This window comes from Heteronotia binoei, chromosome 1 (genome assembly GCF_032191835.1).
Source record: "Heteronotia binoei isolate CCM8104 ecotype False Entrance Well chromosome 1, APGP_CSIRO_Hbin_v1, whole genome shotgun sequence".
Classification (NCBI taxonomy): Eukaryota; Metazoa; Chordata; class Lepidosauria; order Squamata; family Gekkonidae; genus Heteronotia; species Heteronotia binoei.
In genome coordinates, this window is record NC_083223.1 from 142404343 (window position 1) to 142419332 (window position 14990).

At 43.9% G+C, this 14990-nt stretch overlaps 1 protein-coding gene across 2 annotated transcripts in view; it reads right to left on the reverse strand.

Moving 5' to 3' along the window:
• PRKN (parkin RBR E3 ubiquitin protein ligase) overlaps window positions 1-14990 on the reverse strand; it is a 1449443-nt gene that overhangs the window by 259112 nt on the left and 1175341 nt on the right. The window lies entirely within an intron of this gene.

The following is a 14990-nucleotide window of genomic DNA, read 5'->3' on the forward strand; positions in this document are numbered from 1 at the left end:
GGTAATGTGTGAAATGGCAAAAGGCACTTATAAAATGTTGGGATTTCTGAAATGTATATAGTGAAATTTCAGAGTTTCTTCACATTTTTCAAAGGACAAGGACAAACCCCAGTGCTAACTCTGTCCCCATATCAAATGACATCACAGGGCCTGACAAAATTAGCCATTCAATTTGGTGCTTGCTTACTTGTACATCCTGTATCATGATGTATAATTCACCAGCAATGACCCTCAGCCATTTATTCTGGCTGAACTGGACAGTCTCCACAGAGGACACAAATCAGATGTTAAGAATTGAAATGTTCTAATGGAGAACCATTTAAATCTCCTTTCAATAATGTACTTAAGGTTACAGTACCTCAACAGAAAAATCTCAAAGAGATACTGCAACAAGAAGTCACTGAGTTGGACTGGATCACATCCTGTCAGACTTGCTCAGCAAGGACTTAGACATGGATCTTAAGTGCTCTTTCTGCTCATGATAGGTAGGTACAGAAGAGGGAGACATTGATTTTTTGGAGGGTCAGTGGATTTCTGGGGATCCACTGACCCAAGGGGACACCATTTCAAGGGGAAACAGAAGAGTATACCATAAGGAGGAAGGCAGGAAAGTCTCTGTTAATGCAGTGCAGCTCTGCTCACATTGTATAGGATCCAGGCCTTGGGATGATTAGCTCATTCCAAAAGGTAATTCTTCTTCCTTAGAAGTTTATATGCACTATTTAGATTCATCGTGCTTTACCAAGTCAACTGCATTAGAGAGTAGTCCACTACACTTACTCTGAGTGGATTGTTCACACTTGTGACCAATTTTATTTTTTTCTATCTGCTGTCTGCAATGTAATGTCAACACTTTGTACTAGGAAACTGGGCCTTCCTGACTCCCCCAACCACACTCCTCAGGGAATCCCTCTGCCAACTGAATGTCACTTCCACTTCAAGCATATGATAAAGTGAGCTCACAGAAGCTTATGACACAATAGATCTGTTAGTTTTTAAGGTGTTACAAACCTTCATAGCATTGGTTGCAGGAAATTAACATAGCTACCCCCTAGGCTTCCCAACCCTCCCGCTCTGGCGGGGGAAGCCAGGATTTCCACCCTCTTCCCCCGCTCCCCCAAAAAACGGAAGTGGGGGGAGGGGGAAAACGGCGAGCACCCCATCCTCGAGCAGGCGACGCCGTGCCGCTGCCGCCCCCCTCCCCCCCCGCAGCTGCTCCTCCGAGATGGGCCCAGGCTGAGCCCATCTCGGAGGAGCAGCCAAACCAGAGAAGGGGAGGGCGGAGGCAGACCAGGAGCAAGCGAGCCGCGAATCCGGGCCCCACCTCCACGCTCCCCTTCTCTGGTTTGGCTGCTCCTCCGAGATGGGCTCAGCCTGGGCCCATCTCGGAGGAGCAGCGGCTCACTACCACCAACAGCAGCAGCACGGCCCTCGCCCTCCAGAGCAGTTCGGTGACCCCCGGGCTGGGCGGAGGGGCCGGCGACCCCCGGGAGAAGCACAGCCCTCCGAAGGCGCCTCTCTACCCGTCGGACTCGGCGTGCAGCCGGAGCAGAGAGGGCGCCTCCAAGGCGGCTCCGGACTCGCGGCACAGCCCGGCCACCATCTCCTCCAGCACCCGCAGCCTGGGCGGGGAAGAGGTCAAGACCCCCCCCACGGGAGGAGTGCCGCGGCCTGGCCAAGGAGCCCTTCGCGCCCCTGACGGTGCAGACGGACAGCCCCGCCGCCGCCGGGCACCTGGCCCAGGGACCCTTGTCCAGCCTGGACTTCCCTCCCGGCCTGGCCAGCCAGCAGTTCTTCGCCCCGCTGGGCAACGGGCACCCCCTGCTCCTCCACCCCGGCCAGTTCGCCATGGGCGGCGCCTTTGCGCCGCTGCCCCCCCCCCCCCCCGGCAGCTGCTCCTCCAAGATGGGCCCAGCTTGAGCCCATCTCGGAGGAGCAGCCACGGGGAGCCGAGAAGAGGCGCCAGCAGCGCAGTGACGTCGCCGGCTCTGAGGCCGGGCGGCTCGCCACGCTCCCCGGCGCCGTTTCCCCCCTCCCCTAGCTCCACCCCAATGTCTCCTGGCTCCACCCCCAAAGTCTCCTGGCTCCACCCCCAAAGTCCCCAGATATTTTTTTAATGGGACTTGGCAACCCTACTACCCCCTTGGAAATTAAGACTTTATGTGCATCTCTAATTTGGGGTGCAGACAATGGGCATAGAATTGATTATTTAATAAGATAAAATAAAACAACCCACATTGTAAAATAGACCAGAAGTGAATGGTTCTTTACTGCAACATGTGTTAACATAGTTAACATTTGAACACTGAATATATGTGAATATAATAAGGTATGATTGAATGGATCCTATTCAGAGCTAATGGAAGATGCTGGTAAAATGGATCTTTCTCACCTTTAGCTTCGTTCCAGCAAACATGAGCTTTGATAAAGCAATGCTAAATATTGGGAGATCTCTGTGAATGAAAAGTCTTACTACACAGATGACAGAGGAGAGGTAAATAAAATCACTCATCTCTGCCTCTTGTGTCTGTAAAGCCTCTAGTTAATGAGGGAACTGCAACTGGAAGAACAGGCAGAAGGAGGATTTTTTTTTTCTTCCCCCTTCTTAGTATAACCATCCATGTTGGGTGCTTTCTTGGTCTATGTCTGACTATCAGAATTGCCAAGGTTCAGAAGCAGTTGCTGAGGGAAAGGCAAGATGCACTTTATGCCAGTGGTACATAGGATTCAACATAACAATAATTATCATATGACAGAAGAAGAGATAAGAGATTGGAGTTATACCCCGTCTTTTACTACCCAAAGGAGTCTCAGAATGGCCTAACATCTCCTTTTCCCTTCCCCTCCCCACAACAGATACCCTGTGAAATAGGTGGGATTGAGAGAGCTCTCCCAGAACTGCTCTTGAGCAGAACAGCTCTGAGAGAACTTGTGGCTGACCCATGGTCACATCAGCAGGTGCATGTGGAGGAATCGGGAATCAAACCCAGTTCTCCCAGGTAAAAGTCCACACACTTAACCACTACACCAAACTAGCTCTCTAGTATTTATATAGTGTATATAGTATAATCATTGGAGATCCTAAAATTGTCTGGCATCCAGAAGTTGTAGTCTTTTAGTGTTATGCCCCACTAGGTGGAGAGCTAGATTTGTTTTTAAGGCAAGAGACATTACAGAGGAGGTTTGCCATTGCCTGTCTCTGTGTAGTTATGGTAACACAGATACTCAACCAAGCAGGTAACTTGCACTTGCACAATGAATACTGGGAGATTCAGTTATGACTCTCTATTAAATTTTGACACCCTGTATAGTACTAAAAAAAGAAATGTGAAGAATTCCAACTAAACACTCATCATGAATAAACATTTTACTTCTTCTGTTTTTATTTAAAATGACATAACATTTAGTTCAGATAAACGCTCTTCTGACGATAGCTTTGTGGATTTATCAAACATGTGTAAGGTTGATTCATTTACACTAAAGAGTCAATTTCACAACCCAACACTGAAAAAGTACAGAGATAAATAAATGAAAGGGGCAGGCATTCAGCAGACTACTCAGCTATCCAATCAATCTACAAAATGAAATGAAATAAATTCTGTGAAATACTAGGAAGAACGAAGAACAAGGTGGCCAATACCTTTAAAATACCAGTGTATCAACTAGTTCAGCTTTGGTCATATTATTACAAAAGAACAGACAGAAGAAGCAAAGATGACTGAATGCTAGTAAAACAGATTAAATACATAATAAAGGCATTTTTTAGAGAAGGAGAAAATATTGGATCTATTTATCTTAATAACTAAGAAAGGGTGCATAATGCAGTAATACAGAATGAAAAATGGAACATCAAAGGCTGGGGGCACTTCGATTAGTGACCCTCTCTCCTAATATAAAATCAAGGGAATAGTCAAATAAATTGAAAAGAAGCACAGCTCAGGACCAAAGAAAATCTTTCCTGCATAGTGTGAAATTAGTCTGGAAAAACTGCTATTGCCCCAGCTCACTGAGGCCAAACACTATGAGAACAGATAGCAAGCACAATCTGAAGAGCCACTGTGGTGGTGCTGGATAGTTGCCAAGGAAAATGTGGCACCGCTGGTCTGTTCCCTGTGCATGTTCTAAAGGGGGAAATAACAACATGCACTCCTCTGTGTGGCACAGACAGCACAGCAAGCATGCCAGAGTCCATAGCAACCCCAGCAACATCCACCACTCAGACAATGGCAGCTGATGACACCCTTGTGAGTGGCAAACACAGTAAGTGACACATACATGAAAAGACAATAATCAACTGATGATCTGGCCACTGCCCCTCAACATCCACTCTCCCCATGGATAGCCAACTAGAAGGAAAGATTAAGCAACAGTGCAATCCCAACAGAGACACATGGCCAGAATGCCCCTCCCAGTGCCTGGGGAAGAGCACCTGAGAGGTAGGCAGGATGCCTACCCCTTCCTTGGCCAGGGCTTGACTGGCAGCAAATGTCCTGCCCACATGTAGCCATCCCTGCTCTGAGGTACATACAGTATACCCTCCCATGAAAATGTTTTTAAAAGTGATAAGTTACAGAGTCAAAAGGAATTTCATCCAGAATACTAGGTATATAAAACAACAGTATCCTTTCCTTTTCTCTGATAAAAGCTCTATGATACATCGATCCTGAACAGTGGATAGTTGTTGCAATTATTTATCACTCAGTAGACAAAAGGAGTAATCCCGCCCCCCCCCAACTGCTAGAGTTCTTTTTGCAGCCCTGTCAGAAAGTAAAGAAAGGTAACTAAGTCATAGGAATATACATCTGAGTGAACTTGCAAACATGGTAAAATATAACGCCTCCTGAAATTATCATACAAAGGACACTCCAGAAGGATATGTGCTATCATGTCAATCTTACCTACAGAACAAGAGCAGATTCATTCTGAATAAGGTAAACACATGAACCGACCCCTCATTACTGCTGAGGAGTGAGGAGTCAGCATTTAACCTTGCCAAAATGAACAATCAACAGTCTTTGAGAAGACAACAGATAGGGATAGGATGGAAGAAGTTTTGGAGGTGGAATTCCAAAAAATTGGGATGAAAAGGCGCAGTGTGCTCTAAAGGCAGAACTTTGGTGATCGATTGATTTTACTCAGGGCTTTTTTTTTTTTGAGCAGGAATGCACAGGAACACAGTTCTGGCTGGCTTGGCATCAGGGTGTGTGGCTAGGGTTGCCAAGTCCAATTCAAGAAATATCTGGGGACTTTGGGGGTGGAGCCAGAAACAAGGTTGTGACAAGCATAACTGAATGCCAAAGAGAGTTCTGGCCATCACAATTAAAGAGATCTCACACCTTTTAAAATGCCTTCCATTCCTAGGAAATAATGAAGGATGCACCTTCTTTTGAGGCTCATAGAATTAGACCCCCTGGTCCAATCATTTCGAAACTTGCGGAGTATTTTTGGGAGAGGCACTGGATGCTATACTGAAAATGTGGTGCCTCTGCCTCAAAAAACAGGGCCCCCCAGAGCCCCAGATACCTGCAGAGCAATTCTCCATTATTTCCTATGGGAATAAGTCTCCATACGGAATAATAGAGTTTCCAGCAGTCATTTCCCTCCCCCCTCCCACTTTCTGATGACCCTGAAGCAGGGGAAGGACCTCCAAACCAGGGGATCCCCTGCCCCCACCTGGGGCTTGGCAACCCTAGGTGTGGCCTAATATGCAAATGAGTTCTGGCTGTGCTTTTTCTACAAAAAACCCTGCGTGAAACAATGGTAATGTGAGGGGCTGGCCTTTTCTACACAAAAAGTCCTGATTTTACACAACCTCACCAAAGCAAATGTTACATGAAAGTCCAAGGCCTGGATAGTGTCCAGGTTAACATCAAGAGTTTTATCACCTTTTGTTACATGGATAGTTTTTGCACTGTTTGTGTTCAATGGCTACATTGTTTTCACTGTAAGCCTCCTCAAGCAGGACTCTCAAGAGACAGCATAAAAATATCCTAAAATAACTAAATAACTATTTCAGTATGTAAGCCTACTACCATCTAGAGGGAGCTGGGAAGAGGTTTATGTGATGGCAGCTATAGCATAGCAATTTGCTTCCCTTAGAACAACAGTTTTTGCAGAAAAATGGCTGATAGATTAGCTAGAATACCACTTTATTTTATACAACAATATCTATGTTCCTTTGGGCAGCTAAGATTCATAAACAGCTTGAATTTATGAAATTCATAATGGATGGAGCATGATACAGATTAGGATATCTACAGCTTGGCATAGCACATGTTGTATTGTGTGGGGGAGGCCATGTGTAGCATCCCAAAGGGGACAGCACGATGGACAGCTATTGAAAGGAACCAAGAAGAATTAAGATAAATGTAAATGAAATGACAGAATATAATCAAATTAATGGGTCAAACAGCAGGTCACAGTTAAAACCATTATGATACACATCAGGATGCAAGAATGAAATTGGGCAGATGGGCCATTGAGTATAACAGCAGATGGACAAAGAAGATTTTAAAACTGCCAACAGAGATACTGAGAAAGACATTTAAAGAAAAGAAGGAAACAAGGGGCATTTTTGCACTGACCTTAATCGGCAGCGACGTCCCTCTTCACCGCGCAGGATCTGCGCGGATTTCGCACCAATTGCTGCGGAGCACCCGGAAGAGCCGCAAAGTCCCGCGGCTTTTGCGGCGCAAATGGAAACCGCCAAAAACCAGTTTCCATTTGCGCCGCAAAAGCCGCGGGACTTTGCGGCTCTTCCGGGTGCTCCGCAGCAATTGGTGCGAAATCCGCGCAGATCCTGCGCGGTGAAGAGGGACGTCGCTGCTGATTAAGGTCAGTGCGAAAACGCCCAAGGACAAAAAAACTCAAGCCAAAACCACAATCAACAGAATAAGTGACACTTGACATGTCTGGCCCTTCCTATAAGGTAGATAATTTGAAAAATAAGGTAGATAATTTGAAAAATTACTGTAACAAATTTAAAAAGAATTATTTTGCAATTTAACCTTTTAATCAACAAAAGATACATCTATGGCTATATCCCTTATCTCTGCCTCTCACTGTTCAGGATTGACGGATTATTTGTTGTGCAGGCTGGATTTAAGGAGTGTCGATAGCTGCCTCCCATTTTCTAATTATAGGCTTTATGGAATCCATGCAAGTCAGGGTTCCGAGTGTGTGCTTCCTCCATTGTGCCATGTCCTACTGCTTCATATTTATCATTGGAACTCTCTAACCCAGAACTCAGCAGCCCTATGCCTAGAGAGGCATCATAATCATATTGTCACAGTTACTAGAGGCAAACAGCTACCTGGAACTGGTGGGGGAGAGATTCCAAAATGGCCATCCAGACAGGGCTTCAGTGACCTTTCTTGATATTTTAACTAGAAATGTTAAGTCACTGTTAGTCACTGCAGGACTCAAGAAATGAATATTGGTGACAAAGGCAAGCATTAGAACCCTGACTTATTCTTTGTCTTGGATTGAATCTGAGCCAAAAAAAGAACTCATTTTCTTCTTCCTCCTTCCAGGAAGCAGAAGTAGTGGTTAAGTACTGTTTATGTTGCTACTGTAGTAAGCAGATGGGAGAGAAGAGGGAAGAGTCTCACTTCCAGACTCTATCTTCCCCCACTGTGTGTGCTTCAAAAACATATGAAATACCATGGCTAAGATCTTGATTATGAAGATCTTAATGGCAGGGATCCTGGGAATTAAATTTCTCAGAAATAGAACTAGTCAGTCATGTGATTTCAGAATTTAAAAAGAGTAAAACAAGTGGGGAAAATTTGGGAACTTTGCAAGGGGTACCTGATTTCTCTTTGTATCCTCCCACTGTTTCCTCTTTTCCTTTCCTGGTAGCCCCCTTAGTGTCTTCCGTTTTCCCGCTTTCTTTTCTCCTTCCCAGCCACCAGCCAACATACATTTTCCTGCCTCAATGTGTTCAGCTTTCCCTCTTTCCTACCCCTTGGCAGCTCCTCACCAGTTAAAATATGGCTGTGTGGAAGCTGCCAGTGCCAGCTGGGCCCAGTTGCACAGAGCCCACTACAGCTGGGCCAGGCTCAGTGAGTTGCCAGATGCAGGTTGGGAAATGCCTGAAGATTTGGTAGGATTGCCAGGATGGATTCAGGCAATATCTGGGGACTTTGGGGTGGAGCCAGGAGCAAGGTTGTGATAAGCATGATTGAACACCAAGGAAAGTTCTGGCCATCACATTTAAAGGGACCATATTCTTTTTAAATGCCTTCTCTTCATTGGAAATAATGGAGATGGGGGAACCTTCTTTTGGGGTTCATAGAATTGGGCCCCCTGATCCAATCCTTTTGAAACGGGGGGAGGGGGGGTTGAAGAGAGGCACTGGATGCCATGCTGAAAATCTGGTGCCTCTACATTAAAACCCCCCCAGCACTTCAGAGTCCCAGATATCCATGGATTGATTCTCCATTGTAACCTAAGGGAACCCATCTCCATAAGTTTTAATGGAATGCCCAGCAGACATTCAGCCCCCACCACCACCACTTTCTGATAATTCTGGAGCAGGGAGAGGGCCTCCAAACTAGAGGATCCTTTGCCCTCCCCCCGGGGATTGGCAACCCTAATATCTGGAGATGGAGTCTGAGGAGAACAGGGACTACAGTAGGGATCCCAATCCCCCGGTCCCAGCGGGGGATCCCCCGATTTGGGGAGGGCTCCCCTGCTGCCGGCCAGCGGGCGAAATCCCACCCCAAAATGACATTTTTGGTCATTTCTGGTAAAACCGGAAGTGGCTTGAAAAACTGGAAGTGCTGCCCCAGAGCAGCCATTTGAGTGGGGAAGCTCAAAAGACCACACAAATGGCTGCTAGAAACTTGAGTGGTCCCTTTTGCTTCCCCTGGGAAAACAAAAAGGACAACTCAAATGGCTGCAAACCTTCAGTGATTCTGATCACTGAGCAGGCTTGCAGTCAGTTTAAGCTAACAGCTATGCCTTTTCAGGGATCATTTTTGCTCCTCCACCCCCATTAGAAGACGGCAGTATGAGCAAAACTGGCCATGAAATGACTGGCAACCATTTGAGTGGTCCGTTTTCATCCCCCTAAATACCACTCAAATGGCTGCCAGCCATTTCCTGTTTGGGCTCCTTCTGCTTTTACCAGAAGTGGTCCAGAACTCTATTTGCATCCCCACCCACCTCCCAGAACATCCCCCACAAAGGCCTCCACTGGAAAGGCAAGGGGAGTTGGCAACCCTAGTCAGTGAATGAGTGTGTGTGTGAGAGAGAGAGAAAGAGAGTAGCCAGCTACTGGGGAATGAGGAAATGACTGTTTTCAGGAGAACTGTGATGCTGTATTTTTATTTCTTTATATTAGGGAATGGGAAAATCTCCTGGCCATACCCCTAAAGTCCCCAGATATTTTCTTAGTTAGACCTGGCAACCCTAGACCACAGAGAGGTAGGCTTCCCAAACCTCCTGCTCTGGCGGGAAACTTCTGGGTTCGCAGCCTCATCTCCCGCTCTTCAAAACTCTGGAAGCGGGGGTGGGGGGTGGAGGGGGAGGGAGAACATACCTTTAGGCTTCATGTTGTAGAGCTCCTGAGCCGTTTGCAAAATGTCTGCCCCTTTAAGGCTGGGCAGGAAGCAGGAAGCAGAAAGGGCTTCTGAGAACGGCCCCTCCCTTTCTTTGCTTTCGTTTTCACAGGAAGTAGAGTTGTCCGGAGGAAGATCTGGTAAGTGTGTGTGTGTGAGAGGGAGGGGGAAGGGGATTCCCTAGTTTGGAGGCCCTCCCCCCCCTTTAGAAAGCGTCTACTAGGCACTCTATTATTCCCTATGGAGAACAATTCCCATAGGGAATAATAGGAAATTGATCCGAGGGTATTGGGGGCTCTGGGGGGGCTATTTTTTGAGGTAGAGGCACCAAATTTTTAGTATAGCATCTAGTGCCTCTCCCCAAAATACCCCCCAAGTTTCAAAACGATTGGACCAGAGGGTCCAATTCTATGAGCCCCAAAATATGGTGCCCCATCCTTAATTATTTCCTATGGAAGAAAGGCATTTTAAAAGGTGTGCTGTCTCTTTAAATGTGATGGCAAGAACTCCCTTGGAGTTCAATTATGCTTGTCACATCCTTGTTCTTGGCTCCACCCCCAATGTCTCCTGGCTCCACCCCCAAAGTCTCCTGGCTCCACCCCCAAAGTCCCCAGATTTTTCTTTAATTGGACTTGGCAACCCTACAGAGAGGTGTAATACCATGGTGTCCACCCTCCAAAACATCCATTATCTCCAGACAAACTGATCTCTGTAGTCTGGAGATCAGCTGTAATTCTGGGGAACTCCAGGTCCTTCCTGGAGGCTGACATCTTTAGGACTCAGTAGCATTGTGCTTGCCACTGCCATACCCACTTATATGTTCCCTTCCACCACTGGGCCTACTTGTACGGGGCCTGCTGCTGCTGGGATGCCTGCCACCACTGGCTGGGTCCACTTGCATGATGCCAGCTCCCACCAGGTTTGGCCTTTGTGTGTGGTGTCTGCTGCTGTTGGGCTGGGTCAGGCCCCCCTTGCATGATGGCCTCCACTGGGCTGGGCCCAACTGCATGTTGGCTGCCATCACCAGTCCTGTCCAAGTTGTGTGAGTTATGAACTTACCATGGTTGCTGTTGGGCCTGTTCCCAGTGTGTCTTCCTATGTCAGGAAATATGGTTGCCACTTGCCAGGCCAGTGCTGGCAACTTCCAAGAGTCAATGGGATAGTGTCCTGATGATAAATGTAATGCTGATGTTGTGATGTCACTTCCAATGACAAGAAACATAAAACTCTTCTACTCAATAAACTTGGAAGTTCAGAAGGAATATCATTATGTTGAAAGATTTTTAAGCATCTTTCAGGTTTAGTAAATGATAGTCTTACCTTCTCCTTGCTATATAATTAGAGTTGCCATCTACAAGTAGGAAAATTCCTGGAGATTTGTGAGTGGAGATGGAGAGGAGGGGTTTGAGAAGGAAGTACATTCACCAGAGTATGATGTCATAGAGTCCAGTCTCCAAAATAGCCATTTTCTCTTTGTAATTCTTGGGAATCTCCAGGTCCCACCTGGAGGCTGGCCATCTTATAGGTAACTCCAGTAGTCTTGTATCAAAGTGTATCTTTAATAAGGACAGGCCTCGGATTCAGCGGGAGTTCACAGGAGTGCAGCTCCTTAACCTTTCTGACAGTTCCACCTCCTCCTTCCCACCTTGTCCATTGAATAATAGGTGCAGCTGCATAACAATCCCTGGATGAGCTCCACCACCTTTTTTTCCCTACAAAACGACCCCTGAACAAGGAGTTTACATAGACCCAATGTGCCATTTAAATACTACCTCTGTGGAAGTTTAGATGCGTTTCTAAATAACCCAGTCTTGGTTCATCTAGGTTTTTTTTTTTAACAGTGTTCATCATGTCATCATATTTTGAGCTATTATTCTGTTTGATAGAGGAAGTTCCAGACCAGACTGAGATACTGTCTCCAGAAGTTTCAGCCAGTTCAGAAAAGAAACTAACCAAGATAGAGGGCAAAGTCCCTGATAATTTTTTGGGTTTGAGGTGGGAATATCGGGGGGGGGGGGGGCGGGAAATCATGAGACAAGAAGATGAGAGACTCCAGGAAGATTCACAAAATTGTAAGCATTGCTGTTGGTGGTGGGAAATCTTTGTTAAATAATTGTATAATGTCTTCTGGGATATTGAGGCACCATATTAAGTAGCTAAAACATTAGGTGGGTGGAGAGGGGAAATAAATCAGCCACAATTACCTATAGAACAAAGCTTCCATACCATTAAAACTACTGTAACTAAAATTTAGCTTTATGAGGCTATTGAAATTCTGGCAAAAGTCCCCTTAGCAACATTTCCTATTTCAAACATCTGTTGAAAATCAGTAGCATTAATTTAATGGGGTAGACTGGCCAGGTTCTCTTGGAATTAATCAAATGAATTAGTACAATGGACTTTTAAAACAAAAACCGTTAAGAGCTGCTGAGAATACCACATGAAAGTAGCACACATCTGGACTGCACTATTAAACAAATGGAAGGTTGTAGATATCCTAGCTGAAGCAAGTTCATTCAGAGTTGCATAGATAATATAGGCTCTCGGAAATGAAGCAGAAACCTCTTTTGATTCTAAGGTGACCTGATATCTCTCTGATATCAAACAAGAGAAGAGTGCATGTGTAAATTATGTCAGAAGACGATTGCTGTGGATGTGTATGAATCATAATTGCTAATTATAGCCTTGATACAACAAAATGATTTGCTATTAGCCCAAGCTACAATGAATACTCATTTGTCAAATATATCTACTTTTAAAAATATTTAAAATAACTGTATATTAAAAATAACAGTATATAACTGATTGGCAAGTCCATAGTGCAAGTATTCTTCCTAACCAGCCATGAATCACATTGTGAATTTGATTTTTACAACATGTTCACTTGAGTTAGTTGCTTCAAAATTGGATATTTCCCCTCCCACTCACTTGCCATATAGTTATAGAGAAGAAAGAGTTAATACCCTGATTTCCATATGAACATCACTATAAACGTGGTAGAGTCATGACAGATCTAAATATTTAGTTTTCAGATGGACACAAGAAACTAGCCTTTTAATTCTTTTCAAAACGCTATGATGAACAAAAAAGGAAGATCAGTATTTATAACACAATCAGTTTGAAAGTACAGTCCAATGGCACTTTTAAGGCCAACAAAATTTTATTCATTTCTTCAGATATATTGAAATGAAAGTTACCAGTCCATACATACAGGTAAAGGATGAGCAGCAAATTAGCATACAACATAATGATGTTTAATACATGCAAAGACTAATTCCAGAGGAAAATTTAATTCCAGAGGAAAATATAATGAAACAAATAAATATATCATGATTGAAGATTGATGTGTAAATGTACCCTTAATTGTGGAATGCTGAGAGTAATTAACTGAGACTCAGTTGTTATGCTCTGTCTCCTCTCAAAGAGGTAACTAAAACTATCCTTTTCTTTAAGGTGAGGTGACTGGTTGTGCAGTGTTATGTTTCTTCTATCACCAGACCAAAGAAATATATTCAAATCTACCATTCCAAATTGCATTACATTCTACTATTCATTACAATCACTATTCTAACCTATTATTCCAAATAAGAAATATGCTTAATAACTTGTAATTCAGCAATTTCTTTTTCCAGTCTGTTCCTGAAGTTCCTGTGCAATAAAACAGCTACTTTGAGGTCACCCATTGAATGTCCTGGAAGGCTGAAGTGTTCTCCTACAGGTTCTCAGTTTTGTGATTCTTGATGTCAGATTTGTGTCCATTTATCCTTTGGTGTAAGGTTTGATCTGTTCACCTATGTAGAGAATGGAATGGCATTGTTGGCCTTTAATGTCACATATGATGCTAGAAGATGAGCATGTGAATGAGCCTGAAATAGCGTAGTTGATGTTGTTAGGTCCACTGATTGTGTTGTCTGGGTGTATGTGACAACAAAGTTGGCATCTGAGTTTATTGCAAGCTCTGGTACCAGTGTTCATTTTTATGTTAGATGTTGTATTATTGTTATTATTTATTAGATTTGTGAATCGCCAATCTCTGCTGCCCAGGGGCCTGGGCAATGTATAATAACACTAAAAACATTAGCCAGATAAAAACAATAAACAAAATTAGGAATACATTTTACAAGACAGATGGCAAATACAAATACTTATTAATTATTCTAGTTGCAGGTTGGTATCTACTTCATGGGTAGGGGGTAAGAGGGTGTAGCAAGCATGAAAAACAGAGGAGGGTGCCAGCCAAGATGGAAACTGTCACTGTCCTCAGCCAAAGGCCTGGCAGAACATCTCTGCCTTGCAGGCCCTGTGAAATTGCATAATGTCCTGCAGGGTCCTGATGGTATTCATCAGAGACTTCCACGAGGCTGGGGCCAGGACCAAGAAGGCCCTAGCCCCAGTTGTGGGTGAGTTGTTGTTTAAGATTGTAGGGCTGTCTGTGTACAAGAAACACTTATGCTCCCCCTTCAAAAAAACAAAAACTGAGTGCATTCCAGTGAGATGAATCTGGTTCACATTCACTGTTCTCTTGTCATAATTATATCTTCCATCCAACATCCTAGATGATTCATTCAACAAAGACTATTCTACTGGGTGGGAGGGGTACAGCAATAAAAAATAAAGGATATTGAAGGCTGTTAACTACCCTCTATTTTCAAAATTGGACATGAAATACTATGTTTGATTTTGAATACCAGGATTCATAAGGAACTACTATAATCAGAAAGCAAGTTAATAAAATGGACATAGACCTCAAGGTAGGTAATGCGGGGACCAAAATTACAAAGGATCTATTTAATATTTTTACAAAATCACATAGATATCTTTTGGTCAGTACAGAAGAAAACTTTCAGAATTACAGTGTATGCTTCATCCGTCAGAATGGAAATAAGACTCTGATTTCTCATGCTGAATTTACCAGAAGATGTCCAGTTAAACCCAGAATATAAATAAGATTTGATAAATGATTTTAAAGATGCAAAGCCCTGTGAAGTAAAAGGCCATGTTTTAAGGTCCCTAAACATTTGTGTTTGTTTTTGGTGTTATCTTGTAGTATTTTAGATTATACTTTACTAAGAATTAACTTTGTTTCTTGAAAAGGTCAAATTTTCAGTATAATTTCTTATCAGAAGCAAGCAGCAACAGCAACAACTGGAGGCCACCTAGAAGTCCTAAAAGATTGTGACCATCTTTAACAAGAAACAGACTTTGCATTCTGTCCCCTTAAAGACATGACCGAGTGTAAACGTAAGTCATATGTCTGAATGTCTCCATGCTGTGCCAATATCTTTCATCCATTCATTCACTTAAATTTTGAAAGAACATTAGCTAGCACAGTTTTTGTTGGGAGGTTACATAATCCAGATCAATTATATTACCATAAATAAATGTCAAAAGGCTGAAATGCATTTCTGCAATTAAACTGTCAAGGAT